The 23,989-nt window shown below is 54.9% G+C and overlaps 8 non-coding genes across 8 annotated transcripts; all 8 read right to left on the minus strand.

Moving 5' to 3' along the window:
* Nucleotides 1-931: 931 nt before the first annotated feature.
* On the minus strand, nt 932-1,005 carry TRNAN-GUU (transfer RNA asparagine (anticodon GUU)). The gene has a single exon. It is a non-coding gene; the product is annotated as a tRNA-Asn (tRNA).
* A 1,903-nt stretch (nt 1,006-2,908) lies between these two features.
* Nucleotides 2,909-2,982, minus strand: TRNAN-GUU (transfer RNA asparagine (anticodon GUU)). Its single transcript has one exon. It is a non-coding gene; the product is annotated as a tRNA-Asn (tRNA).
* A 1,932-nt stretch (nt 2,983-4,914) lies between these two features.
* TRNAN-GUU (transfer RNA asparagine (anticodon GUU)) lies at nt 4,915-4,988 on the minus strand. The gene has a single exon. It is a non-coding gene; the product is annotated as a tRNA-Asn (tRNA).
* Nucleotides 4,989-6,951: 1,963 nt separating this feature from the next.
* Nucleotides 6,952-7,025, minus strand: TRNAN-GUU (transfer RNA asparagine (anticodon GUU)). The gene has a single exon. It is a non-coding gene; the product is annotated as a tRNA-Asn (tRNA).
* A 1,927-nt stretch (nt 7,026-8,952) lies between these two features.
* TRNAN-GUU (transfer RNA asparagine (anticodon GUU)) lies at nt 8,953-9,026 on the minus strand. Its single transcript has one exon. It is a non-coding gene; the product is annotated as a tRNA-Asn (tRNA).
* A 1,923-nt stretch (nt 9,027-10,949) lies between these two features.
* On the minus strand, nt 10,950-11,023 carry TRNAN-GUU (transfer RNA asparagine (anticodon GUU)). The gene has a single exon. It is a non-coding gene; the product is annotated as a tRNA-Asn (tRNA).
* Nucleotides 11,024-12,918: 1,895 nt separating this feature from the next.
* TRNAN-GUU (transfer RNA asparagine (anticodon GUU)) lies at nt 12,919-12,992 on the minus strand. The gene has a single exon. It is a non-coding gene; the product is annotated as a tRNA-Asn (tRNA).
* A 1,903-nt stretch (nt 12,993-14,895) lies between these two features.
* TRNAN-GUU (transfer RNA asparagine (anticodon GUU)) lies at nt 14,896-14,969 on the minus strand. Its single transcript has one exon. It is a non-coding gene; the product is annotated as a tRNA-Asn (tRNA).
* Nucleotides 14,970-23,989: the final 9,020 nt, after the last annotated feature.

The following is a 23,989-nucleotide window of genomic DNA, read 5'->3' on the forward strand; positions in this document are numbered from 1 at the left end:
TCTTTCTTTTTCTGCTTACAGAATGGCCTTCCTCAAGGCCTATTGATCCGGAGAGTCTCCAGAGGAAGTCCGAACATGGAGGAAAAGGAAGACCCTTTCTGTACAACGCTGTGTGGGAAAACTCTGTCCCCTGCTGCCGTCTCCTCACATAGAAGTCTTTCTTGACGTGGTATTTTGGGATCCATGAATGCTGAATGGAGAGAGGTGGCCATTTCTGGAAGGGGGGATGGAAGGCCCGCCTGGGAATCCTGGCTGCTGCCTGGTGCAGGTCCAGGGAATCACCCTCCATGAATGCACATGTTGCTCAGGAAGCTGGCTCAAACCAGATACTAACCCCAAGAGCAGCGAGGACTTTTCAGCCAGGGATCCAAGCTTCCCTTTTCGCTCTCCCCAGGAAGTTCTCAATCCAGAACATTGGCTTTCCTCATTGATCTCCAACGGTGCTTAAGTTTTATTATGACTGGCACCATCCACCTAGAAGTTGCATTTAAGCAGTCTTGGTCATTCTGTGGAATTCCTCCTCAGGTAGACCTGAGGCATCATAACAGCTTTCCAGAGCATCACAGAGCTGGTGGCCCAGGAACATCTCCCGATGACTTTTCAATATCTCCAGGGGTGGAGACTCCACAACCTCAGTGGGAAACCCGTGCCAGTGCTCACTCACTCGCCTCAAGCGGGACGGGGGAGAGCATTGGAAGGGCAGAAAAACTCATGGGTCAAGACAAAGACAGTGTAAGAAGTGAAGCCGAGCTGCGTGCGCAAGCAAAGCAGAATAAGGCATTCCTATGGGCGTGCTTTCCTTCCTCAGCCTGTGCTGAGGGCGCTGACTATAGCCCCCTCTTGTTCTGGAAGCAAAGAAGGGTTTGGGTTGGAAGAGAACTTAGAGCTCATCTGGTTGCAAGCCCCTGCCATGGGCAGAGAAAGGGGAAGGCGTCTCTGGGTGGGCTCGAACCACCACCCTTTCGGTTAACAGCCGAACGCGCTAACCGGTTGCGCCACAGAGACTCCCACGGGGATGCCTGGAGTGCCTCCCGTCGGCAGGCGGATGGTTGGCCATTTCCAGGGAAGCAGAGCTCCACCACGCCTAATGGTGACTTGGCAAGAGAAACACCAGAACCCTGAATGTCCAGCCTTCCTCCTTCCTTCCTTCCTTCCTTCCTTCCTTCCTTCCTTCCTTCCTTCCTTCCTTCCTTCCTTCCTTCCTTCCTTCCTTCCTTCCCCCAGCACCGGACTGCCCCCGCCATGGCACTTCTGGTGCCCCTTCTGTCTCACTCCCTGCCCCCTGCAGACCATCCAGCTGCCCTACAAAGGTGGCACCTCTGGTGACTGGAGAAACGTGGTCATCCCCTGAGGATGGGATGGAAAGCTGTGAGAGCTTCTTAGCTTCCCAGGGATTAGGCAGCAATTGGCATTGTGTACGGATGCGAGAGAGGGTGGAGGGAACTCAGAGAGAAGCAAGATGCTGGCCGAGGGCTTTAGCAAATCCTCCCAACCATGCGTGAGCCCAGAAATGGAAAGCTGCTGATGTCGGTGGGTGGAGGAGGAATAGCTCTGCCCTGGGAATGTGGCTGAAGGCCCCTGCACAAGGGAGAGGTTGCCATCACGTCTGTGTGCCTCAAGCTGGGAGATGGGGAATGCCCGCTGCTGGGGGGTGGCCAGGCAGTGCTCAACATGCCCCACGAGCTGACCTTCCTCTCTTCCTTTCCTTCACTCCCCACACTGGGATGGACCTCAGGAAGCCTTTTGCTTGCTTAGGGGCCGGCTCCCTCTCTCAGGAGCTGCACTTCAGGCACTTGGCACCAGAGGGCTCAGTAACCTGCAAAATGCCCTAATGAGCCACGTTTCCCTCCCTCCATCATTCTCCCAAATTCTTCAAGGCTTGCCCGGCTGACTGGAGAGATTCCAGGAGCGTAGCCAAACTAGAGGAGATTTCAGGACCAAAAAACAGTAACACGGAATGCCTTCTTCTACCAGTTTTCTTTCTTTTTCTGCTTACAGAACGGCCTTCCTCAAGGCCTATTGATCCGGAGAGTCTCCAGAGGAAGTCCGAACATGGAGGAAAAGGAAGACCCTTTCTGTACAACGCTGTGTGGGAAAACTCTGTCCCCCGCTGCCGTCTCCTCACATAGAAGTCTTTCTTGACGTGGTATTTTGGGATCCATGAATGCTGAATGGAGAGAGGTGGCCATTTCTGGAAGGGGGGATGGAAGGCCCGCCTGGGAATCCTGGCTGCTGCCTGGTGCAGGTCCAGGGAATCACCCTCCATGAATGCACATGTTGCTCAGGAAGCTGGCTCAAACCAGATACTAACCCCAAGAGCAGCGAGGACTTTTCAGCCAGGCATCCAAGCTTCCCTTTTCGCTCTCCCCAGGAAGTTCTCAATCCAGAACATTGGCTTTCCTCATTGATCTCCAACGGTGCTTAAGTTTTATTATGACTGGCACCATCCACCTAGAAGTTGCATTTAAGCAGTCTTGGTCATTCTGTGGAATTCCTCCTCAGGTAGACCTGAGGCATCATAACAGCTTTCCAGAGCATCACAGAGCTGGTGGCCCAGGAACATCTCCCGATGACTTTTCAATATCTCCAGGGGTGGAGACTCCACAACCTCAGTGGGAAACCCGTGCCAGTGCTCACTCACTCGCCTCAAGCGGGACGGGGGAGAGCATTGGAAGGGCAGAAAAACTCATGGGTCAAGACAAAGACAGTGTAAGAAGTGAAGCCGAGCTGCGTGCGCAAGCAAAGCAGAATAAGGCATTCCTATGGGCGTGCTTTCCTTCCTCAGCCTGTGCTGAGGGCGCTGACTATAGCCCCCTCTTGTTCTGGAAGCAAAGAAGGGTTTGGGTTGGAAGAGAACTTAGAGCTCATCTGGTTGCAAGCCCCTGCCATGGGCAGAGAAAGGGGAAGGCGTCTCTGGGTGGGCTCGAACCACCACCCTTTCGGTTAACAGCCGAACGCGCTAACCGGTTGCGCCACAGAGACTCCCACAGGGATGCCTGGAGTGCCTCCCGTCGGCAGGCGGATGGTTGGCCATTTCCAGGGAAGCAGAGCTCCACCATGCCTAATGGTGACTTGGCAAGAGAAACACCAGAACCCTGAATGTCCAGCCTTCCTCCTTCCTTCCTTCCTTCCTTCCTTCCTTCCTTCCTTCCTTCCTTCCTTCCTTCCTTCCTTCCTTCCTTCCTTCCTTCCTTCCTTCCTTCCTTCCTTCCTTCCTTCCTTCCCCCAGCACCGGACTGCCCCCGCCATGGCACTTCTGGTGCCCCTTCTGTCTCACTCCCTGCCCCCTGCAGACCATCCAGCTGCCCTACAAAGGTGGCACCTCTGGTGACTGGAGAAACGTGGTCATCCCCTGAGGATGGGATGGAAAGCTGTGAGAGCTTCTTAGCTTCCCAGGGATTAGGCAGCAATTGGCAGTGTGTACGGATGCGAGAGAGGGTGGAGGGAACTCGGAGAGAAGCAAGATGCTGGCCGAGGGCTTTAGCAAATCCTCCCAACCATGCGTGAGCCCAGAAATGGAAAGCTGCTGATGTCGGTGGGTGGAGGAGGAATAGCTCTGCCCTGGGAATGTGGCTGAAGGCCCCTGCACAAGGGAGAGGTTGCCATCACGTCTGTGTGCCTCAAGCTGGGAGATGGGGAATGCCCGCTGCTGGGGGGTGGCCAGGCAGTGCTCAACATGCCCCACGAGCTGACCTTCCTCTCTTCCTTTCCTTCACTCCCCACACTGGGATGGACCTCAGGAAGCCTTTTGCTTGCTTAGGGGCCGGCTCCCTCTCTCAGGAGCTGCACTTCAGGCACTTGGCACCAGAGGGCTCAGTAACCTGCAAAATGCCCTAATGAGCCAAGTCTCCCTCCCTCCATCATTCTCCCAAATTCTTCAAGGCTTGCCCGGCTGACTGGAGAGATTCCAGGAGCGTAGCCAAACTAGAGGAGATTTCAGGACCAAAAAACAGTAACACGGAATGCCTTCTTCTACCAGTTTTCTTTCTTTTTCTGCTTACAGAACGACCTTCCTCAAGGCCTATTGATCCGGAGAGTCTCCAGAGGAAGTCCGAACATGGAGGAAAAGGAAGACCCTTTCTGTACAACGCTGTGTGGGAAAACTCTGTCCCCCGCTGCCGTCTCCTCACATAGAAGTCTTTCTTGACGTGGTATTTTGGGATCCATGAATGCTGAATGGAGAGAGGTGGCCATTTCTGGAAGGGGGGATGGAAGGCCCGCCTGGGAATCCTGGCTGCTGCCTGGTGCAGGTCCAGGGAATCACCCTCCATGAATGCACATGTTGCTCAGGAAGCTGGCTCAAACCAGATACTAACCCCAAGAGCAGCGAGGACTTTTCAGCCAGGCATCCAAGCTTCCCTTTTCGCTCTCCCCAGGAAGTTCTCAATCCAGAACATTGGCTTTCCTCATTGATCTCCAACGGTGCTTAAGTTTTATTATGACTGGCACCATCCACCTAGAAGTTGCATTTAAGCAGTCTTGGTCATTCTGTGGAATTCCTCCTCAGGTAGACCTGAGGCATCATAACAGCTTTCCAGAGCATCACAGAGCTGGTGGCCCAGGAACATCTCCCGATGACTTTTCAATATCTCCAGGGGTGGAGACTCCACAACCTCAGTGGGAAACCCGTGCCAGTGCTCACTCACTCGCCTCAAGCGGGACGGGGGGAGAGCATTGGAAGGGCAGAAAAACTCATGGGTCAAGACAAAGACAGTGTAAGAAGTGAAGCCGAGCTGCGTGCGCAAGCAAAGCAGAATAAGGCATTCCTATGGGCGTGCTTTCCTTCCTCAGCCTGTGCTGAGGGCGCTGACTATAGCCCCCTCTTGTTCTGGAAGCAAAGAAGGGTTTGGGTTGGAAGAGAACTTAGAGCTCATCTGGTTGCAAGCCCCTGCCATGGGCAGAGAAAGGGGAAGGCGTCTCTGGGTGGGCTCGAACCACCACCCTTTCGGTTAACAGCCGAACGCGCTAACCGGTTGCGCCACAGAGACTCCCACAGGGATGCCTGGAGTGCCTCCCGTCGGCAGGCGGATGGTTGGCCATTTCCAGGGAAGCAGAGCTCCACCACGCCTAATGGTGACTTGGCAAGAGAAACACCAGAACCCTGAATGTCCAGCCTTCCTCCTTCCTTCCTTCCTTCCTTCCTTCCTTCCTTCCTCCTTACCTACCTTCCTTCCTTCCTTCCTTCCTTCCTTCCTTCCTTCCTTCCTTCCTTCCTTCCTTCCTTCCTTCCTTCCTTCCTTCCTTCCTTCCTTCCTTCCTTCCCCCAGCACCGGACTGCCCCCGCCATGGCACTTCTGGTGCCCCTTCTGTCTCACTCCCTGCCCCCTGCAGACCATCCAGCTGCCCTACAAAGGTGGCACCTCTGGTGACTGGAGAAACGTGGTCATCCCCTGAGGATGGGATGGAAAGCTGTGAGAGCTTCTTAGCTTCCCAGGGATTAGGCAGCAATTGGCAGTGTGTACGGATGCGAGAGAGGGTGGAGGGAACTCGGAGAGAAGCAAGATGCTGGCCGAGGGCTTTAGCAAATCCTCCCAACCATGCGTGAGCCCAGAAATGGAAAGCTGCTGATGTCGGTGGGTGGAGGAGGAATAGCTCTGCCCTGGGAATGTGGCTGAAGCCCCCTGCACAAGGGAGAGGTTGCCATCACGTCTGTGTGCCTCAAGCTGGGAGATGGGGAATGCCCGCTGCTGGGGGGTGGCCAGGCAGTGCTCAACATGCCCCACGAGCTGACCTTCCTCTCTTCCTTTCCTTCACTCCCCACACTGGGATGGACCTCAGGAAGCCTTTTGCTTGCTTAGGGGCCGGCTCCCTCTCTCAGGAGCTGCACTTCAGGCACTTGGCACCAGAGGGCTCAGTAACCTGCAAAATGCCCTAATGAGCCAAGTCTCCCTCCCTCCATCATTCTCCCAAATTCTTCAAGGCTTGCCCGGCTGACTGGAGAGATTCCAGGAGCGTAGCCAAACTAGAGGAGATTTCAGGACCAAAAAACAGTAACACGGAATGCCTTCTTCTACCAGTTTTCTTTCTTTTTCTGCTTACAGAACGGCCTTCCTCAAGGCCTATTGATCCGGAGAGTCTCCAGAGGAAGTCCGAACATGGAGGAAAAGGAAGACCCTTTCTGTACAACGCTGTGTGGGAAAACTCTGTCCCCCGCTGCCGTCTCCTCACATAGAAGTCTTTCTTGACGTGGTATTTTGGGATCCACGAATGCTGAATGGAGAGAGGTGGCCATTTCTGGAAGGGGGGATGGAAGGCCCGCCTGGGAATCCTGGCTGCTGCCTGGTGCAGGTCCAGGGAATCACCCTCCATGAATGCACATGTTGCTCAGGAAGCTGGCTCAAACCAGATACTAACCCCAAGAGCAGCGAGGACTTTTCAGCCAGGCATCCAAGCTTCCCTTTTCGCTCTCCCCAGGAAGTTCTCAATCCAGAACATTGGCTTTCCTCATTGATCTCCAACGGTGCTTAAGTTTTATTATGACTGGCACCATCCACCTAGAAGTTGCATTTAAGCAGTCTTGGTCATTCTGTGGAATTCCTCCTCAGGTAGACCTGAGGCATCATAACAGCTTTCCAGAGCATCACAGAGCTGGTGGCCCAGGAACATCTCCCGATGACTTTTCAATATCTCCAGGGGTGGAGACTCCACAACCTCAGTGGGAAACCCGTGCCAGTGCTCACTCACTCGCCTCAAGCGGGACGGGGGAGAGCATTGGAAGGGCAGAAAAACTCATGGGTCAAGACAAAGACAGTGTAAGAAGTGAAGCCGAGCTGCGTGCGCAAGCAAAGCAGAATAAGGCATTCCTATGGGCGTGCTTTCCTTCCTCAGCCTGTGCTGAGGGCGCTGACTATAGCCCCCTCTTGTTCTGGAAGCAAAGAAGGGTTTGGGTTGGAAGAGAACTTAGAGCTCATCTGGTTGCAAGCCCCTGCCATGGGCAGAGAAAGGGGAAGGCGTCTCTGGGTGGGCTCGAACCACCACCCTTTCGGTTAACAGCCGAACGCGCTAACCGGTTGCGCCACAGAGACTCCCACGGGGATGCCTGGAGTGCCTCCCGTCGGCAGGCGGATGGTTGGCCATTTCCAGGGAAGCAGAGCTCCACCACGCCTAATGGTGACTTGGCAAGAGAAACACCAGAACCCTGAATGTCCAGCCTTCCTCCTTCCTTCCTTCCTTCCTTCCTTCCTTCCTTCCTTCCTTCCTTCCTTCCTTCCTTCCTTCCTTCCTTCCTTCCTTCCTTCCTTCCTTCCTTCCTTCCTTCCTTCCCCCAGCACCGGACTGCCCCCGCCATGGCACTTCTGGTGCCCCTTCTGTCTCACTCCCTGCCCCCTGCAGACCATCCAGCTGCCCTACAAAGGTGGCACCTCTGGTGACTGGAGAAACGTGGTCATCCCCTGAGGATGGGATGGAAAGCTGTGAGAGCTTCTTAGCTTCCCAGGGATTAGGCAGCAATTGGCAGTGTGTACGGATGCGAGAGAGGGTGGAGGGAACTCGGAGAGAAGCAAGATGCTGGCCGAGGGCTTTAGCAAATCCTCCCAACCATGCGTGAGCCCAGAAATGGAAAGCTGCTGATGTCGGTGGGTGGAGGAGGAATAGCTCTGCCCTGGGAATGTGGCTGAAGGCCCCTGCACAAGGGAGAGGTTGCCATCACGTCTGTGTGCCTCAAGCTGGGAGATGGGGAATGCCCGCTGCTGGGGGGTGGCCAGGCAGTGCTCAACATGCCCCACGAGCTGACCTTCCTCTCTTCCTTTCCTTCACTCCCCACACTGGGATGGACCTCAGGAAGCCTTTTGCTTGCTTAGGGGCCGGCTCCCTCTCTCAGGAGCTGCACTTCAGGCACTTGGCACCAGAGGGCTCAGTAACCTGCAAAATGCCCTAATGAGCCAAGTCTCCCTCCCTCCATCATTCTCCCAAATTCTTCAAGGCTTGCCCGGCTGACTGGAGAGATTCCAGGAGCGTAGCCAAACTAGAGGAGATTTCAGGACCAAAAAACAGTAACACGGAATGCCTTCTTCTACCAGTTTTCTTTCTTTTTCTGCTTACAGAACGGCCTTCCTCAAGGCCTATTGATCCGGAGAGTCTCCAGAGGAAGTCCGAACATGGAGGAAAAGGAAGACCCTTTCTGTACAACGCTGTGTGGGAAAACTCTGTCCCCCGCTGCCGTCTCCTCACATAGAAGTCTTTCTTGACGTGGTATTTTGGGATCCACGAATGCTGAATGGAGAGAGGTGGCCATTTCTGGAAGGGGGGATGGAAGGCCCGCCTGGGAATCCTGGCTGCTGCCTGGTGCAGGTCCAGGGAATCACCCTCCATGAATGCACATGTTGCTCAGGAAGCTGGCTCAAACCAGATACTAACCCCAAGAGCAGCGAGGACTTTTCAGCCAGGCATCCAAGCTTCCCTTTTCGCTCTCCCCAGGAAGTTCTCAATCCAGAACATTGGCTTTCCTCATTGATCTCCAACGGTGCTTAAGTTTTATTATGACTGGCACCATCCACCTAGAAGTTGCATTTAAGCAGTCTTGGTCATTCTGTGGAATTCCTCCTCAGGTAGACCTGAGGCATCATAACAGCTTTCCAGAGCATCACAGAGCTGGTGGCCCAGGAACATCTCCCGATGACTTTTCAATATCTCCAGGGGTGGAGACTCCACAACCTCAGTGGGAAACCCGTGCCAGTGCTCACTCACTCGCCTCAAGCGGGACGGGGGAGAGCATTGGAAGGGCAGAAAAACTCATGGGTCAAGACAAAGACAGTGTAAGAAGTGAAGCCGAGCTGCGTGCGCAAGCAAAGCAGAATAAGGCATTCCTATGGGCGTGCTTTCCTTCCTCAGCCTGTGCTGAGGGCGCTGACTATAGCCCCCTCTTGTTCTGGAAGCAAAGAAGGGTTTGGGTTGGAAGAGAACTTAGAGCTCATCTGGTTGCAAGCCCCTGCCATGGGCAGAGAAAGGGGAAGGCGTCTCTGGGTGGGCTCGAACCACCACCCTTTCGGTTAACAGCCGAACGCGCTAACCGGTTGCGCCACAGAGACTCCCACGGGGATGCCTGGAGTGCCTCCCGTCGGCAGGCGGATGGTTGGCCATTTCCAGGGAAGCAGAGCTCCACCACGCCTAATGGTGACTTGGCAAGAGAAACACCAGAACCCTGAATGTCCAGCCTTCCTCCTTCCTTCCTTCCTTCCTTCCTTCCTTCCTTCCTTCCTTCCTTCCTTCCTTCCTTCCTTCCTTCCTTCCTTCCTTCCTTCCTTCCTTCCTTCCTTCCTTCCCCCAGCACCGGACTGCCCCCGCCATGGCACTTCTGGTGCCCCTTCTGTCTCACTCCCTGCCCCCTGCAGACCATCCAGCTGCCCTACAAAGGTGGCACCTCTGGTGACTGGAGAAACGTGGTCATCCCCTGAGGATGGGATGGAAAGCTGTGAGAGCTTCTTAGCTTCCCAGGGATTAGGCAGCAATTGGCAGTGTGTACGGATGCGAGAGAGGGTGGAGGGAACTCGGAGAGAAGCAAGATGCTGGCCGAGGGCTTTAGCAAATCCTCCCAACCATGCGTGAGCCCAGAAATGGAAAGCTGCTGATGTCGGTGGGTGGAGGAGGAATAGCTCTGCCCTGGGAATGTGGCTGAAGGCCCCTGCACAAGGGAGAGGTTGCCATCACGTCTGTGTGCCTCAAGCTGGGAGATGGGGAATGCCCGCTGCTGGGGGGTGGCCAGGCAGTGCTCAACATGCCCCACGAGCTGACCTTCCTCTCTTCCTTTCCTTCACTCCCCACACTGGGATGGACCTCAGGAAGCCTTTTGCTTGCTTAGGGGCCGGCTCCCTCTCTCAGGAGCTGCACTTCAGGCACTTGGCACCAGAGGGCTCAGTAACCTGCAAAATGCCCTAATGAGCCAAGTCTCCCTCCCTCCATCATTCTCCCAAATTCTTCAAGGCTTGCCCGGCTGACTGGAGAGATTCCAGGAGCGTAGCCAAACTAGAGGAGATTTCAGGACCAAAAAACAGTAACACGGAATGCCTTCTTCTACCAGTTTTCTTTCTTTTTCTGCTTACAGAACGGCCTTCCTCAAGGCCTATTGATCCGGAGAGTCTCCAGAGGAAGTCCGAACATGGAGGAAAAGGAAGACCCTTTCTGTACAACGCTGTGTGGGAAAACTCTGTCCCCCGCTGCCGTCTCCTCACATAGAAGTCTTTCTTGACGTGGTATTTTGGGATCCATGAATGCTGAATGGAGAGAGGTGGCCATTTCTGGAAGGGGGGATGGAAGGCCCACCTGGGAATCCTGGCTGCTGCCTGGTGCAGGTCCAGGGAATCACCCTCCATGAATGCACATGTTGCTCAGGAAGCTGGCTCAAACCAGATACTAACCCCAAGAGCAGCGAGGACTTTTCAGCCAGGCATCCAAGCTTCCCTTTTCGCTCTCCCCAGGAAGTTCTCAATCCAGAACATTGGCTTTCCTCATTGATCTCCAACGGTGCTTAAGTTTTATTATGACTGGCACCATCCACCTAGAAGTTGCATTTAAGCAGTCTTGGTCATTCTGTGGAATTCCTCCTCAGGTAGACCTGAGGCATCATAACAGCTTTCCAGAGCATCACAGAGCTGGTGGCCCAGGAACATCTCCCGATGACTTTTCAATATCTCCAGGGGTGGAGACTCCACAACCTCAGTGGGAAACCCGTGCCAGTGCTCACTCACTCGCCTCAAGCGGGACGGGGGAGAGCATTGGAAGGGCAGAAAAACTCATGGGTCAAGACAAAGACAGTGTAAGAAGTGAAGCCGAGCTGCGTGCGCAAGCAAAGCAGAATAAGGCATTCCTATGGGCGTGCTTTCCTTCCTCAGCCTGTGCTGAGGGCGCTGACTATAGCCCCCTCTTGTTCTGGAAGCAAAGAAGGGTTTGGGTTGGAAGAGAACTTAGAGCTCATCTGGTTGCAAGCCCCTGCCATGGGCAGAGAAAGGGGAAGGCGTCTCTGGGTGGGCTCGAACCACCACCCTTTCGGTTAACAGCCGAACGCGCTAACCGGTTGCGCCACAGAGACTCCCACAGGGATGCCTGGAGTGCCTCCCGTCGGCAGGCGGATGGTTGGCCATTTCCAGGGAAGCAGAGCTCCACCACGCCTAATGGTGACTTGGCAAGAGAAACACCAGAACCCTGAATGTCCAGCCTTCCTCCTTCCTTCCTTCCTTCCTTCCTTCCTTCCTTCCTTCCTTCCTTCCTTCCTTCCTTCCTTCCTTCCTTCCTTCCCCCAGCACCGGACTGCCCCCGCCATGGCACTTCTGGTGCCCCTTCTGTCTCACTCCCTGCCCCCTGCAGACCATCCAGCTGCCCTACAAAGGTGGCACCTCTGGTGACTGGAGAAACGTGGTCATCCCCTGAGGATGGGATGGAAAGCTGTGAGAGCTTCTTAGCTTCCCAGGGATTAGGCAGCAATTGGCAGTGTGTACGGATGCGAGAGAGGGTGGAGGGAACTCGGAGAGAAGCAAGATGCTGGCCGAGGGCTTTAGCAAATCCTCCCAACCATGCGTGAGCCCAGAAATGGAAAGCTGCTGATGTCGGTGGGTGGAGGAGGAATAGCTCTGCCCTGGGAATGTGGCTGAAGGCCCCTGCACAAGGGAGAGGTTGCCATCACGTCTGTGTGCCTCAAGCTGGGAGATGGGGAATGCCCGCTGCTGGGGGGTGGCCAGGCAGTGCTCAACATGCCCCACGAGCTGACCTTCCTCTCTTCCTTTCCTTCACTCCCCACACTGGGATGGACCTCAGGAAGCCTTTTGCTTGCTTAGGGGCCGGCTCCCTCTCTCAGGAGCTGCACTTCAGGCACTTGGCACCAGAGGGCTCAGTAACCTGCAAAATGCCCTAATGAGCCACGTTTCCCTCCCTCCATCATTCTCCCAAATTCTTCAAGGCTTGCCCGGCTGACTGGAGAGATTCCAGGAGCGTAGCCAAACTAGAGGAGATTTCAGGACCAAAAAACAGTAACACGGAATGCCTTCTTCTACCAGTTTTCTTTCTTTTTCTGCTTACAGAACGGCCTTCCTCAAGGCCTATTGATCCGGAGAGTCTCCAGAGGAAGTCCGAACATGGAGGAAAAGGAAGACCCTTTCTGTACAACGCTGTGTGGGAAAACTCTGTCCCCCGCTGCCGTCTCCTCACATAGAAGTCTTTCTTGACGTGGTATTTTGGGATCCACGAATGCTGAATGGAGAGAGGTGGCCATTTCTGGAAGGGGGGATGGAAGGCCCGCCTGGGAATCCTGGCTGCTGCCTGGTGCAGGTCCAGGGAATCACCCTCCATGAATGCACATGTTGCTCAGGAAGCTGGCTCAAACCAGATACTAACCCCAAGAGCAGCGAGGACTTTTCAGCCAGGCATCCAAGCTTCCCTTTTCGCTCTCCCCAGGAAGTTCTCAATCCAGAACATTGGCTTTCCTCATTGATCTCCAACGGTGCTTAAGTTTTATTATGACTGGCACCATCCACCTAGAAGTTGCATTTAAGCAGTCTTGGTCATTCTGTGGAATTCCTCCTCAGGTAGACCTGAGGCATCATAACAGCTTTCCAGAGCATCACAGAGCTGGTGGCCCAGGAACATCTCCCGATGACTTTTCAATATCTCCAGGGGTGGAGACTCCACAACCTCAGTGGGAAACCCGTGCCAGTGCTCACTCACTCGCCTCAAGCGGGACGGGGGAGAGCATTGGAAGGGCAGAAAAACTCATGGGTCAAGACAAAGACAGTGTAAGAAGTGAAGCCGAGCTGCGTGCGCAAGCAAAGCAGAATAAGGCATTCCTATGGGCGTGCTTTCCTTCCTCAGCCTGTGCTGAGGGCGCTGACTATAGCCCCCTCTTGTTCTGGAAGCAAAGAAGGGTTTGGGTTGGAAGAGAACTTAGAGCTCATCTGGTTGCAAGCCCCTGCCATGGGCAGAGAAAGGGGAAGGCGTCTCTGGGTGGGCTCGAACCACCACCCTTTCGGTTAACAGCCGAACGCGCTAACCGGTTGCGCCACAGAGACTCCCACGGGGATGCCTGGAGTGCCTCCCGTCGGCAGGCGGATGGTTGGCCATTTCCAGGGAAGCAGAGCTCCACCACGCCTAATGGTGACTTGGCAAGAGAAACACCAGAACCCTGAATGTCCAGCCTTCCTCCTTCCTTCCTTCCTTCCTTCCTTCCTTCCTTCCTTCCTTCCTTCCTTCCTTCCTTCCTTCCTTCCTTCCTTCCTTCCTTCCCCCAGCACCGGACTGCCCCCGCCATGGCACTTCTGGTGCCCCTTCTGTCTCACTCCCTGCCCCCTGCAGACCATCCAGCTGCCCTACAAAGGTGGCACCTCTGGTGACTGGAGAAACGTGGTCATCCCCTGAGGATGGGATGGAAAGCTGTGAGAGCTTCTTAGCTTCCCAGGGATTAGGCAGCAATTGGCAGTGTGTACGGATGCGAGAGAGGGTGGAGGGAACTCGGAGAGAAGCAAGATGCTGGCCGAGGGCTTTAGCAAATCCTCCCAACCATGCGTGAGCCCAGAAATGGAAAGCTGCTGATGTCGGTGGGTGGAGGAGGAATAGCTCTGCCCTGGGAATGTGGCTGAAGGCCCCTGCACAAGGGAGAGGTTGCCATCACGTCTGTGTGCCTCAAGCTGGGAGATGGGGAATGCCCGCTGCTGGGGGGTGGCCAGGCAGTGCTCAACATGCCCCACGAGCTGACCTTCCTCTCTTCCTTTCCTTCACTCCCCACACTGGGATGGACCTCAGGAAGCCTTTTGCTTGCTTAGGGGCCGGCTCCCTCTCTCAGGAGCTGCACTTCAGGCACTTGGCACCAGAGGGCTCAGTAACCTGCAAAATGCCCTAATGAGCCACGTTTCCCTCCCTCCATCATTCTCCCAAATTCTTCAAGGCTTGCCCGGCTGACTGGAGAGATTCCAGGAGCGTAGCCAAACTAGAGGAGATTTCAGGACCAAAAAACAGTAACACGGAATGCCTTCTTCTACCAGTTTTCTTTCTTTTTCTGCTTACAGAACGGCCTTCCTCAAGGCCTATTGATCCGGAGAGTCTCCAGAGGAAGTCCGAACATGGAGGAAAAGGAAGACCCTTTCTGTACAACGCTGTGTGGGAAAACTCTGTCCCCCGCTGCCGTCTCCTCACATAGAAGTCTTTCTTGACGTGGTATTTTGGGATCCACGAATGCTGAATGGAGAGAGGTGGCCATTTCTGGAAGGGGGGATGGAAGGCCCGCCTGGGAATCCTGGCTGCTGCCTGGTGCAGGTCCAGGGAATCACCCTCCATGAATGCACATGTTGCTCAGGAAGCTGGCTCAAACCAGATACTAACCCCAAGAGCAGCGAGGACTTTTCAGCCAGGCATCCAAGCTTCCCTTTTCGCTCTCCCCAGGAAGTTCTCAATCCAGAACATTGGCTTTCCTCATTGATCTCCAACGGTGCTTAAGTTTTATTATGACTGGCACCATCCACCTAGAAGTTGCATTTAAGCAGTCTTGGTCATTCTGTGGAATTCCTCCTCAGGTAGACCTGAGGCATCATAACAGCTTTCCAGAGCATCACAGAGCTGGTGGCCCAGGAACATCTCCCGATGACTTTTCAATATCTCCAGGGGTGGAGACTCCACAACCTCAGTGGGAAACCCGTGCCAGTGCTCACTCACTCGCCTCAAGCGGGACGGGGGAGAGCATTGGAAGGGCAGAAAAACTCATGGGTCAAGACAAAGACAGTGTAAGAAGTGAAGCCGAGCTGCGTGCGCAAGCAAAGCAGAATAAGGCATTCCTATGGGCGTGCTTTCCTTCCTCAGCCTGTGCTGAGGGCGCTGACTATAGCCCCCTCTTGTTCTGGAAGCAAAGAAGGGTTTGGGTTGGAAGAGAACTTAGAGCTCATCTGGTTGCAAGCCCCTGCCATGGGCAGAGAAAGGGGAAGGCGTCTCTGGGTGGGCTCGAACCACCACCCTTTCGGTTAACAGCCGAACGCGCTAACCGGTTGCGCCACAGAGACTCCCACGGGGATGCCTGGAGTGCTTCCCGTCGGCAGGCGGATGGTTGGCCATTTCCAGGGAAGCAGAGCTCCACCACGCCTAATGGTGACTTGGCAAGAGAAACACCAGAACCCTGAATGTCCAGCCTTCCTCCTTCCTTCCTTCCTTCCTTCCTTCCTTCCTTCCTTCCTTCCTTCCTTCCTTCCTTCCTTCCTTCCTTCCTTCCTTCCTTCCTTCCTTCCCCCAGCACCGGACTGCCCCCGCCATGGCACTTCTGGTGCCCCTTCTGTCTCACTCCCTGCCCCCTGCAGACCATCCAGCTGCCCTACAAAGGTGGCACCTCTGGTGACTGGAGAAACGTGGTCATCCCCTGAGGATGGGATGGAAAGCTGTGAGAGCTTCTTAGCTTCCCAGGGATTAGGCAGCAATTGGCAGTGTGTACGGATGCGAGAGAGGGTGGAGGGAACTCGGAGAGAAGCAAGATGCTGGCCGAGGGCTTTAGCAAATCCTCCCAACCATGCGTGAGCCCAGAAATGGAAAGCTGCTGATGTCGGTGGGTGGAGGAGGAATAGCTCTGCCCTGGGAATGTGGCTGAAGGCCCCTGCACAAGGGAGAGGTTGCCATCACGTCTGTGTGCCTCAAGCTGGGAGATGGGGAATGCCCGCTGCTGGGGGGTGGCCAGGCAGTGCTCAACATGCCCCACGAGCTGACCTTCCTCTCTTCCTTTCCTTCACTCCCCACACTGGGATGGACCTCAGGAAGCCTTTTGCTTGCTTAGGGGCCGGCTCCCTCTCTCAGGAGCTGCACTTCAGGCACTTGGCACCAGAGGGCTCAGTAACCTGCAAAATGCCCTAATGAGCCACGTTTCCCTCCCTCCATCATTCTCCCAAATTCTTCAAGGCTTGCCCGGCTGACTGGAGAGATTCCAGGAGCGTAGCCAAACTAGAGGAGATTTCAGGACCAAAAAACAGTAACACGGAATGCCTTCTTCTACCAGTTTTCTTTCTTTTTCTGCTTACAGAACGGCCTTCCTCAAGGCCTATTGATCCGGAGAGTCTCCAGAGGAAGTCCGAACATGGAGGAAAAGGAAGACCCTTTCTGTACAACGCTGTGTGGGAAAACTCTGTCCCCCGCTGCCGTCTCCTCACATAGAAGTCTTTCTTGACGTGGTATTTTGGGATCCACGAATGCTGAATGGAGAGAGGTGGCCATTTCTGGAAGGGGGGATGGAAGGCCCGCCTGGGAATCCTGGCTGCTGCCTGGTGCAGGTCCAGGGAATCACCCTCCATGAATGCACATGTTGCTCAGGAAGCTGGCTCAAACCAGATACTAACCCCAAGAGCAGCGAGGACTTTTCAGCCAGGCATCCAAGCTTCCCTTTTCGCTCTCCCCAGGAAGTTCTCAATCCAGAACATTGGCTTTCCTCATTGATCTCCAACGGTGCTTAAGTTTTATTATGACTGGCACCATCCACCTAGAAGTTGCATTTAAGCAGTCTTGGTCATTCTGTGGAATTCCTCCTCAGGTAGACCTGAGGCATCATAACAGCTTTCCAGAGCATCACAGAGCTGGTGGCCCAGGAACATCTCCCGATGACTTTTCAATATCTCCAGGGGTGGAGACTCCACAACCTCAGTGGGAAACCCGTGCCAGTGCTCACTCACTCGCCTCAAGCGGGACGGGGGAGAGCATTGGAAGGGCAGAAAAACTCATGGGTCAAGACAAAGACAGTGTAAGAAGTGAAGCCGAGCTGCGTGCGCAAGCAAAGCAGAATAAGGCATTCCTATGGGCGTGCTTTCCTTCCTCAGCCTGTGCTGAGGGCGCTGACTATAGCCCCCTCTTGTTCTGGAAGCAAAGAAGGGTTTGGGTTGGAAGAGAACTTAGAGCTCATCTGGTTGCAAGCCCCCTGCCATGGGCAGAGAAAGGGGAAGGCGTCTCTGGGTGGGCTCGAACCACCACCCTTTCGGTTAACAGCCGAACGCGCTAACCGGTTGCGCCACAGAGACTCCCACAGGGATGCCTGGAGTGCCTCCCGTCGGCAGGCGGATGGTTGGCCATTTCCAGGGAAGCAGAGCTCCACCACGCCTAATGGTGACTTGGCAAGAGAAACACCAGAACCCTGAATGTCCAGCCTTCCTCCTTCCTTCCTTCCTTCCTTCCTTCCTTCCTTCCTTCCTTCCTTCCTTCCTTCCTTCCTTCCTTCCTTCCTTCCTTCCTTCCTTCCTTCCTTCCTTCCTTCCTTCCTTCCTTCCTTCCTTCCTTCCCCCAGCACCGGACTGCCCCCGCCATGGCACTTCTGGTGCCCCTTCTGTCTCACTCCCTGCCCCCTGCAGACCATCCAGCTGCCCTACAAAGGTGGCACCTCTGGTGACTGGAGAAACGTGGTCATCCCCTGAGGATGGGATGGAAAGCTGTGAGAGCTTCTTAGCTTCCCAGGGATTAGGCAGCAATTGGCAGTGTGTACGGATGCGAGAGAGGGTGGAGGGAACTCGGAGAGAAGCAAGATGCTGGCCGAGGGCTTTAGCAAATCCTCCCAACCATGCGTGAGCCCAGAAATGGAAAGCTGCTGATGTCGGTGGGTGGAGGAGGAATAGCTCTGCCCTGGGAATGTGGCTGAAGGCCCCTGCACAAGGGAGAGGTTGCCATCACGTCTGTGTGCCTCAAGCTGGGAGATGGGGAATGCCCGCTGCTGGGGGGTGGCCAGGCAGTGCTCAACATGCCCCACGAGCTGACCTTCCTCTCTTCCTTTCCTTCACTCCCCACACTGGGATGGACCTCAGGAAGCCTTTTGCTTGCTTAGGGGCCGGCTCCCTCTCTCAGGAGCTGCACTTCAGGCACTTGGCACCAGAGGGCTCAGTAACCTGCAAAATGCCCTAATGAGCCAAGTCTCCCTCCCTCCATCATTCTCCCAAATTCTTCAAGGCTTGCCCGGCTGACTGGAGAGATTCCAGGAGCGTAGCCAAACTAGAGGAGATTTCAGGACCAAAAAACAGTAACACGGAATGCCTTCTTCTACCAGTTTTCTTTCTTTTTCTGCTTACAGAACGGCCTTCCTCAAGGCCTATTGATCCGGAGAGTCTCCAGAGGAAGTCCGAACATGGAGGAAAAGGAAGACCCTTTCTGTACAACGCTGTGTGGGAAAACTCTGTCCCCCGCTGCCGTCTCCTCACATAGAAGTCTTTCTTGACGTGGTATTTTGGGATCCATGAATGCTGAATGGAGAGAGGTGGCCATTTCTGGAAGGGGGGATGGAAGGCCCGCCTGGGAATCCTGGCTGCTGCCTGGTGCAGGTCCAGGGAATCACCCTCCATGAATGCACATGTTGCTCAGGAAGCTGGCTCAAACCAGATACTAACCCCAAGAGCAGCGAGGACTTTTCAGCCAGGCATCCAAGCTTCCCTTTTCGCTCTCCCCAGGAAGTTCTCAATCCAGAACATTGGCTTTCCTCATTGATCTCCAACGGTGCTTAAGTTTTATTATGACTGGCACCATCCACCTAGAAGTTGCATTTAAGCAGTCTTGGTCATTCTGTGGAATTCCTCCTCAGGTAGACCTGAGGCATCATAACAGCTTTCCAGAGCATCACAGAGCTGGTGGCCCAGGAACATCTCCCGATGACTTTTCAATATCTCCAGGGGTGGAGACTCCACAACCTCAGTGGGAAACCCGTGCCAGTGCTCACTCACTCGCCTCAAGCGGGACGGGGGAGAGCATTGGAAGGGCAGAAAAACTCATGGGTCAAGACAAAGACAGTGTAAGAAGTGAAGCCGAGCTGCGTGCGCAAGCAAAGCAGAATAAGGCATTCCTATGGGCGTGCTTTCCTTCCTCAGCCTGTGCTGAGGGCGCTGACTATAGCCCCCTCTTGTTCTGGAAGCAAAGAAGGGTTTGGGTTGGAAGAGAACTTAGAGCTCATCTGGTTGCAAGCCCCTGCCATGGGCAGAGAAAGGGGAAGGCGTCTCTGGGTGGGCTCGAACCACCACCCTTTCGGTTAACAGCCGAACGCGCTAACCGGTTGCGCCACAGAGACTCCCACAGGGATGCCTGGAGTGCCTCCCGTCGGCAGGCGGATGGTTGGCCATTTCCAGGGAAGCAGAGCTCCACCACGCCTAATGGTGACTTGGCAAGAGAAACACCAGAACCCTGAATGTCCAGCCTTCCTCCTTCCTTCCTTCCTTCCTTCCTTCCTTCCTTCCTTCCTTCCTTCCTTCCTTCCTTCCTTCCTTCCTTCCTTCCTTCCTTCCTTCCTTCCTTCCTTCCTTCCTTCCCCCAGCACCGGACTGCCCCCGCCATGGCACTTCTGGTGCCCCTTCTGTCTCACTCCCTGCCCCCTGCAGACCATCCAGCTGCCCTACAAAGGTGGCACCTCTGGTGACTGGAGAAACGTGGTCATCCCCTGAGGATGGGATGGAAAGCTGTGAGAGCTTCTTAGCTTCCCAGGGATTAGGCAGCAATTGGCAGTGTGTACGGATGCGAGAGAGGGTGGAGGGAACTCGGAGAGAAGCAAGATGCTGGCCGAGGGCTTTAGCAAATCCTCCCAACCATGCGTGAGCCCAGAAATGGAAAGCTGCTGATGTCGGTGGGTGGAGGAGGAATAGCTCTGCCCTGGGAATGTGGCTGAAGGCCCCTGCACAAGGGAGAGGTTGCCATCACGTCTGTGTGCCTCAAGCTGGGAGATGGGGAATGCCCGCTGCTGGGGGGTGGCCAGGCAGTGCTCAACATGCCCCACGAGCTGACCTTCCTCTCTTCCTTTCCTTCACTCCCCACACTGGGATGGACCTCAGGAAGCCTTTTGCTTGCTTAGGGGCCGGCTCCCTCTCTCAGGAGCTGCACTTCAGGCACTTGGCACCAGAGGGCTCAGTAACCTGCAAAATGCCCTAATGAGCCACGTTTCCCTCCCTCCATCATTCTCCCAAATTCTTCAAGGCTTGCCCGGCTGACTGGAGAGATTCCAGGAGCGTAGCCAAACTAGAGGAGATTTCAGGACCAAAAAACAGTAACACGGAATGCCTTCTTCTACCAGTTTTCTTTCTTTTTCTGCTTACAGAACGGCCTTCCTCAAGGCCTATTGATCCGGAGAGTCTCCAGAGGAAGTCCGAACATGGAGGAAAAGGAAGACCCTTTCTGTACAACGCTGTGTGGGAAAACTCTGTCCCCCGCTGCCGTCTCCTCACATAGAAGTCTTTCTTGACGTGGTATTTTGGGATCCACGAATGCTGAATGGAGAGAGGTGGCCATTTCTGGAAGGGGGGATGGAAGGCCCGCCTGGGAATCCTGGCTGCTGCCTGGTGCAGGTCCAGGGAATCACCCTCCATGAATGCACATGTTGCTCAGGAAGCTGGCTCAAACCAGATACTAACCCCAAGAGCAGCGAGGACTTTTCAGCCAGGCATCCAAGCTTCCCTTTTCGCTCTCCCCAGGAAGTTCTCAATCCAGAACATTGGCTTTCCTCATTGATCTCCAACGGTGCTTAAGTTTTATTATGACTGGCACCATCCACCTAGAAGTTGCATTTAAGCAGTCTTGGTCATTCTGTGGAATTCCTCCTCAGGTAGACCTGAGGCATCATAACAGCTTTCCAGAGCATCACAGAGCTGGTGGCCCAGGAACATCTCCCGATGACTTTTCAATATCTCCAGGGGTGGAGACTCCACAACCTCAGTGGGAAACCCGTGCCAGTGCTCACTCACTCGCCTCAAGCGGGACGGGGGAGAGCATTGGAAGGGCAGAAAAACTCATGGGTCAAGACAAAGACAGTGTAAGAAGTGAAGCCGAGCTGCGTGCGCAAGCAAAGCAGAATAAGGCATTCCTATGGGCGTGCTTTCCTTCCTCAGCCTGTGCTGAGGGCGCTGACTATAGCCCCCTCTTGTTCTGGAAGCAAAGAAGGGTTTGGGTTGGAAGAGAACTTAGAGCTCATCTGGTTGCAAGCCCCTGCCATGGGCAGAGAAAGGGGAAGGCGTCTCTGGGTGGGCTCGAACCACCACCCTTTCGGTTAACAGCCGAACGCGCTAACCGGTTGCGCCACAGAGACTCCCACAGGGATGCCTGGAGTGCCTCCCGTCGGCAGGCGGATGGTTGGCCATTTCCAGGGAAGCAGAGCTCCACCACGCCTAATGGTGACTTGGCAAGAGAAACACCAGAACCCTGAATGTCCAGCCTTCCTCCTTCCTTCCTTCCTTCCTTCCTTCCTTCCTTCCTTCCTTCCTTCCTTCCTTCCTTCCTTCCTTCCTTCCTTCCTTCCTTCCTTCCTTCCTTCCCCCAGCACCGGACTGCCCCCGCCATGGCACTTCTGGTGCCCCTTCTGTCTCACTCCCTGCCCCCTGCAGACCATCCAGCTGCCCTACAAAGGTGGCACCTCTGGTGACTGGAGAAACGTGGTCATCCCCTGAGGATGGGATGGAAAGCTGTGAGAGCTTCTTAGCTTCCCAGGGATTAGGCAGCAATTGGCAGTGTGTACGGATGCGAGAGAGGGTGGAGGGAACTCGGAGAGAAGCAAGATGCTGGCCGAGGGCTTTAGCAAATCCTCCCAACCATGCGTGAGCCCAGAAATGGAAAGCTGCTGATGTCGGTGGGTGGAGGAGGAATAGCTCTGCCCTGGGAATGTGGCTGAAGGCCCCTGCACAAGGGAGAGGTTGCCATCACGTCTGTGTGCCTCAAGCTGGGAGATGGGGAATGCCCGCTGCTGGGGGGTGGCCAGGCAGTGCTCAACATGCCCCACGAGCTGACCTTCCTCTCTTCCTTTCCTTCACTCCCCACACTGGGATGGACCTCAGGAAGCCTTTTGCTTGCTTAGGGGCCGGCTCCCTCTCTCAGGAGCTGCACTTCAGGCACTTGGCACCAGAGGGCTCAGTAACCTGCAAAATGCCCTAATGAGCCACGTTTCCCTCCCTCCATCATTCTCCCAAATTCTTCAAGGCTTGCCCGGCTGACTGGAGAGATTCCAGGAGCGTAGCCAAACTAGAGGAGATTTCAGGACCAAAAAACAGTAACACGGAATGCCTTCTTCTACCAGTTTTCTTTCTTTTTCTGCTTACAGAACGGCCTTCCTCAAGGCCTATTGATCCGGAGAGTCTCCAGAGGAAGTCCGAACATGGAGGAAAAGGAAGACCCTTTCTGTACAACGCTGTGTGGGAAAACTCTGTCCCCCGCTGCCGTCTCCTCACATAGAAGTCTTTCTTGACGTGGTATTTTGGGATCCATGAATGCTGAATGGAGAGAGGTGGCCATTTCTGGAAGGGGGGATGGAAGGCCCGCCTGGGAATCCTGGCTGCTGCCTGGTGCAGGTCCAGGGAATCACCCTCCATGAATGCACATGTTGCTCAGGAAGCTGGCTCAAACCAGATACTAACCCCAAGAGCAGCGAGGACTTTTCAGCCAGGCATCCAAGCTTCCCTTTTCGCTCTCCCCAGGAAGTTCTCAATCCAGAACATTGGCTTTCCTCATTGATCTCCAACGGTGCTTAAGTTTTATTATGACTGGCACCATCCACCTAGAAGTTGCATTTAAGCAGTCTTGGTCATTCTGTGGAATTCCTCCTCAGGTAGACCTGAGGCATCATAACAGCTTTCCAGAGCATCACAGAGCTGGTGGCCCAGGAACATCTCCCGATGACTTTTCAATATCTCCAGGGGTGGAGACTCCACAACCTCAGTGGGAAACCCGTGCCAGTGCTCACTCACTCGCCTCAAGCGGGACGGGGGAGAGCATTGGAAGGGCAGAAAAACTCATGGGTCAAGACAAAGACAGTGTAAGAAGTGAAGCCGAGCTGCGTGCGCAAGCAAAGCAGAATAAGGCATTCCTATGGGCGTGCTTTCCTTCCTCAGCCTGTGCTGAGGGCGCTGACTATAGCCCCCTCTTGTTCTGGAAGCAAAGAAGGGTTTGGGTTGGAAGAGAACTTAGAGCTCATCTGGTTGCAAGCCCCTGCCATGGGCAGAGAAAGGGGAAGGCGTCTCTGGGTGGGCTCGAACCACCACCCTTTCAGTTAACAGCCGAACGCGCTAACCGGTTGCGCCACAGAGACTCCCACAGGGATGCCTGGAGTGCTTCCCGTCGGCAGGCGGATGGTTGGCCATTTCCAGGGAAGCAGAGCTCCACCACGCCTAATGGTGACTTGGCAAGAGAAACACCAGAACCCTGAATGTCCAGCCTTCCTCCTTCCTTCCTTCCTTCCTTCCTTCCTTCCTTCCTTCCTTCCTTCCTTCCTTCCTTCCTTCCTTCCTTCCTTCCTTCCTTCCTTCCTTCCTTCCTTCCTTCCTTCCTTCCTTCCTTCCTTCCTTCCTTCCTTCCTTCCCCCAGCACCGGACTGCCCCCGCCATGGCACGTCTGGTGCCCCTTCTGTCTCACTCCCTGCCCCCTGCAGACCATCCAGCTGCCCTACAAAGGTGGCACCTCTGGTGACTGGAGAAACGTGGTCATCCCCTGAGGATGGGATGGAAAGCTGTGAGAGCTTCTTAGCTTCCCAGGGATTAGGCAGCAATTGGCAGTGTGTACGGATGCGAGAGAGGGTGGAGGGAACTCGGAGAGAAGCAAGATGCTGGCCGAGGGCTTTAGCAAATCCTCCCAACCATGCGTGAGCCCAGAAATGGAAAGCTGCTGATGTCGGTGGGTGGAGGAGGAATAGCTCTGCCCTGGGAATGTGGCTGAAGGCCCCTGCACAAGGGAGAGGTTGCCATCACGTCTGTGTGCCTCAAGCTGGGAGATGGGGAATGCCCGCTGCTGGGGGGTGGCCAGGCAGTGCTCAACATGCCCCACGAGCTGACCTTCCTCTCTTCCTTTCCTTCACTCCCCACACTGGGATGGACCTCAGGAAGCCTTTTGCTTGCTTAGGGGCCGGCTCCCTCTCTCAGGAGCTGCACTTCAGGCACTTGGCACCAGAGGGCTCAGTAACCTGCAAAATGCCCTAATGAGCCACGTTTCCCTCCCTCCATCATTCTCCCAAATTCTTCAAGGCTTGCCCGGCTGACTGGAGAGATTCCAGGAGCGTAGCCAAACTAGAGGAGATTTCAGGACCAAAAAACAGTAACACGGAATGCCTTCTTCTACC

Source organism: Grus americana, chromosome 33 (assembly GCF_028858705.1).
Source record: "Grus americana isolate bGruAme1 chromosome 33, bGruAme1.mat, whole genome shotgun sequence".
Taxonomy (NCBI): domain Eukaryota; kingdom Metazoa; phylum Chordata; class Aves; order Gruiformes; family Gruidae; genus Grus; species Grus americana.